Here is a 5,104-nt window from a genome sequence, read left to right on the forward strand (position 1 = left end):
CGGGAAGATCCCACATGCCGCGGAGTGGCTAGGCCCGTGAGCCATGGCCGCTGAACCTGCGCTCCGCAACGGGAGAGGCCACAACAGTGAGAGCCCGCGTACCGCAGGAGAAAAAAAAAAAAAAAAAAAAAAAAAGAAACCAAAAATATTAGTAAGACCATGATTTTATGTGGGGTATACTAACATCTGACTTCCTTGGATTACTGAAAATTTGGAAACATTTATAATCTGCTGTCTCCGAGGTTTACTCACTTCAGCTAAAGGAAAACAGAATTTCGAGATATAGAGAAGTTCTGAGAGTAAGAATTTCCCCTGTTTTTAACGCTAAAGAACACTCAACTACCAATTCATTTGGAGTAAAGATTATCAATTCAAAAACGTCCATAAAATTGAGCCTATTATTAAACTCTTTGCTCCGATGTAACTTCAGGAAGGTATTTTCCATCTAAGTCAATGTCCTGATAATCTAAGGCTCCAAAATAGGGTCTCTATTATCAAAATGGTAGCTATAGTTATCTTATCAACAACTGCTTAGGTACCCCAAGAATGCCAAAAAAGGTAAGGCCTTTTTCCATAGTTCTAAATGAACAGTTCTAACACCAGTTCTAACATCACCAAGGATGCACAGTATAGTAATTTTTTTCCCAGAGTATTAGGTCCTCTGCTAGATACTTTATATTATTTCTTATTTCATTATTATAACATACATAGTAAGGTAGATAGATATCAACCCTATTTCATAAGTGCTTCTCCAAATCATCCAGCTGGTTTTTTTTATTTCAACCCAGCTCTTTGATTTCAAATCCATTACACTTCTCCATTAAATCACAATGATATTTGAAAAGAATTCATGGCATAAGAGACTAAAGTTTAATCTAAAAAATGCCTGAAGGAGCCTGGTATACCAAAAATGAACACCAGCTTTAAGGTCAGACTGATCTAGTTTTAAATGCTGAATCTGCAAGTCCCTAACCAATTACCTACATGATCTGGCCAAGTTACTTTCTCTATCTCCTTTTCCTTATCCAGGGATGGACACAATAATAAACCACTCAAAGTTGTTGGACAGACGAAATGAAAGAATATGCATAAAGTAACACAGTAGTGGGTATTCTATTTCCTCTCCACAATGTGGAACTGAAAATAACCAGGATTCACCACTGTATCCAAGACCCTAAACTAATGCCTAACAGACAGAAAAGGTCCTCAATGAATATTTGATGGATTAAAAACAAAATGAATTAACAGCTAGGTAATACAAAAAACATATGCAATTTTAATAGAGAAGTATAATCAAGAAAAGGATACAAGCGTTAAGTTAAACTGTATTTAATATTCCTTTAAAAAAGGAATACAAACAGTAAGCTGATGAACTCAAGAAAATAAATAGTAATAAAAAAGTATGAGGAACAGACAAACAAGTGATAAAATACAGTCTTGCAAAACAGATCAAAAACAAAATTCCCTATAAGATGTTCAGAAAAGTATCAGGTATTATGCCTGAACCACAAAAGGTAAACTGTACTCAATTATTACCTTGGTACCAAAGCGTCAAACGATATAAAGAAAGCCTCCTTTTTCCATAAAATAATGATTTTTGAAAATCCATTAGTTCTTTGAAAAATAAAATTGTTTTTATCTTTAAATTTACAAAGAAAATAGCTTCTCTTAAAAAAAACCAACACAAAACAAATCTGAATTGCTCATATACTTGGGACAGAAAACAGCTGCTTTGTCAAACAAGGTAAACTGTACTCAATTATTACCTTGGTACCAAAGCGTCAAACGATATAAAGAAAGCCTCCTTTTTCCATAAAATAATCTCTGATTTTTGAAAATCCATTAGTTCTTTGAAAAATAAAATTGTTTTTATATTTAAATTTACAAAGAAAATAGCTTCTCTTAAAAAAAACCAACACAAAACAAATCTGAATTGCTCATATACTTGGGACAGAAAACAGCTGCTTTGTCAAACAGGAATCAGGTACAGACACCAGTGCCAAAATTCCTTAGCTTTATTTTAACTCTTAGCACAACTGCTTACTCTTCATGATCTCTCTTCATCTAATACTGATAGTGTTAGGTAACCTTTTGACTTACAGAACAAAACCCTAATATTGATTCCATAAAGTGATTTGGCTACTCAAACAACTGCACAGGAAAGGTTTGGGATTTGTACCGTTTTCCTCTATTTAAATCTCTGACAGCTTGTCTTTCCAAATAACTCTCCCAATTTATTCAGTAAAGTCATATGGAACTTCCCTGGTGGTGCAGTGGTTAATAATCCACCTGCCAAGGCAGGGGACATGGGTTCGAGCCCTGGTCTGGGAGGATACCACATGCCGCAGAGCAACTAAGCCCGTGCATCACAACTACTGAGCCGGCGCTCTACAGCCCGTGAGCCACACTACTGAGCCCACGTGCCACAACTACTGAAGCCTGCGCACTCTAGAGCCCGTGCTCTGCAACAAGAGAAGCCACCGCAGTGACCACGCACTGTAACAAAGTAGCCCCCGCTCACCACAACTAGAGAAAGCCCCATGCGCAGCAACGAAGACCCAACACAGCCAAAAATAAATACATAAATAAATAAATAAAAAGAAAAAAATATTAAAGTCATACGAAAAGTTATTGCCAGAAGTAAATAAAACAAAAACCTGAAGTTTGTAAACGGCATGACCATTACCCTAGTTTGTCTGGGATATCCCTAGTTATGTCTGTTGTATCAACAAAATTATTAGCAGCCTCCTTCACTCTCAAAGTACCCCAGTTTGGACAATAAATTATATGTTCTCTCTCTCTATAAAGGTTGTAACTAGCATTTTAGAGATATAAAAGTCTGGAAGGCATACAGGATTGTCTCGAGATTTCAGAATGCAGCAAATTACTTTAAAAAAAATCTAAAATGAAATATGAGTTTACAGCCTCTGAATGTAGAAAACAAATTACTAAAGTAAAATAAACACCAGAATTCAAGTCAATTAATACTGGTTGAGGGCTTACCTTATTCTAGATAGAGGCATGAACAATAAAGAAGTTACACTTTGAAAAGTTATTTTATTCACACACATGCACGGCACACACACACACACACACACACACACACACACCCACCTGAAATAAAACACATGAACCAAAACACATGAGATGGCCAAAAATAAATACATAAATAAATAAATAAAAAGAAAAAAATATTAAAGTCATACGAAAAGTTATTGCCAAAAGTAAATAAAACAAACAAAAACCTGAAGTTTGTAAACGGCATGACCATTACCCTAGTTTGTCTGGGATATCCCTAGTTATGTCTGTTGTATCAACAAAATTATTAGCAGCCTCCTTCACTCTCAAAGTACCCCAGTTTGGACAATAAATTATATGTTCTCTCTCTCTATAAAGGTTGTAACTAGCATTTTAGAGATATAAAAGTCTGGAAGGCATACAGGATTGTCTCGAGATTTCAGAATGCAGCAAATTACTTTAAAAAAAATCTAAAATGAAATATGAGTTTACAGCCTCTGAATGTAGAAAACAAATTACTAAAGTAAAATAAACACCAGAATTCAAGTCAATTAATACTGGTTGAGGGCTTACCTTATTCTAGATAGAGGCATGAACAATAAAGAAGTTACACTTTGAAAAGTTATTTTATTCACACACATGCACGGCACACACACACACACACACACACACACACACACCTGAAATAAAACACATGAAACAAAACACATGAGATGCAGATGTTATTCCTAGGGAGTGCGATTGAGAAAGAGGGGCATTTAAGACAGGGACTCTCGGGCTTCCCTGGTGGCGCAGTGGTTGCGCGTCCGCCTGCCAATGCAGGGGAACCGGGTTCGCGCCCCGGTCTGGGAGGATCCCACGTGCCGCGGAGCGGCTGGGCCCATGAGCCATGGCCGCTGAGCCTGCGCGTCCAGAGCCTGTGCTCCACAACGGGAGAGGCCACAAAAGAGGAAGGCCCGCATACCACAAAAAAAAAAAAAAAAAAAAAAAAGACAGGGACTCTTAATTTTTACTTTATACATTCATGATGTCTGATTTTTAAAAGTATTTACTTAAATACAAAAACTTTATGTAAAAAGTACTCAGAAACTGTGCAGGTTATAAATATGTTTCAAAAATTTTATAACTGTTTTTTAGCTTGCAAAATCATCAGCATTATTATTTTAAAATTATCTACCAAACCCTAAAATGACTTGAGAGAGTAAATTTGGCAATGCTGAAGCTGCTCAGATACACCTTTCCAAGCAAAATAAAATTCAGCATAAAAAACTTATAACATTATTTACAGATAAAGTACAAACTAGCAAAAACGAAAAACAAAAAACTCCATACACTTAAATATTAGCAATCACTGCTATACTGGAATAAATGCTCAGGAGAAAAATGGCCAGTAAAACAAAGCAGAATACGTAATTTTCTTCCCACATCCTTCCTGCCAATTCCATGGTCATGAGTCAACATTCAAAAAAGCAAACTCATAAAAAAACAAAAACACCTACTACATGACCCCCGCAACAAAGCACTGTTTGACCATGTGGTTTTGGCAATGAGCCAAAGCCTTTCTTTTTCACATACTGGTGGGTCAGGCTACTGACAGTATCTTTTTTTAAATTAAAAGTCTTGGGTTAAGTCATTCCAGGATCTTAAATAAGCTCTGAGCTGCTTACTAGAGGGGATGCAAAAAATACATTCTTCCCCTTCCCAACCTCAGATTACTGCCTGTCATTCAGCTTCACAGCATTTTTTTAAAAAACATCTTTACTGGCGTATAATTGCTTTACAATGGTGTGTTAGTTTCTGCTGTATAACAAAGTGAATCAGCTATACGTATACATATATCCCCATATCTCCTCCCTCTTGCATCTCCCTCCCACCCTCCCTATCCCACCCCTCTAGGTGGACACAAAGCACAGAGCTGATCTCCCTGTGCTGTGCGGCTTCTTCCCACTAGCTATCTATTTTACATTTGGTAGTGTATATATGTCAATGCTACTCTCTTCCTTCGTCCCAACTTACCCTTCCCCCTCCCCGTGTCCTCAAGTCCATTCTCTACGTCTGCATCTTTATTCCTGTCCTGCCACTAGGT

The 5,104-nt window shown here is 37.0% G+C and overlaps 1 protein-coding gene across 7 annotated transcripts in view; it reads right to left on the bottom strand.

The window, feature by feature from the left end:
• OSBPL9 (oxysterol binding protein like 9) overlaps positions 1-5,104 on the bottom strand; it is a 176,755-nt gene that overhangs the window by 49,232 nt on the left and 122,419 nt on the right. The window lies entirely within an intron of this gene.

Source organism: Physeter macrocephalus, chromosome 4 (assembly GCF_002837175.3).
Source record: "Physeter macrocephalus isolate SW-GA chromosome 4, ASM283717v5, whole genome shotgun sequence".
NCBI classification, from domain to species: domain Eukaryota; kingdom Metazoa; phylum Chordata; class Mammalia; order Artiodactyla; family Physeteridae; genus Physeter; species Physeter macrocephalus.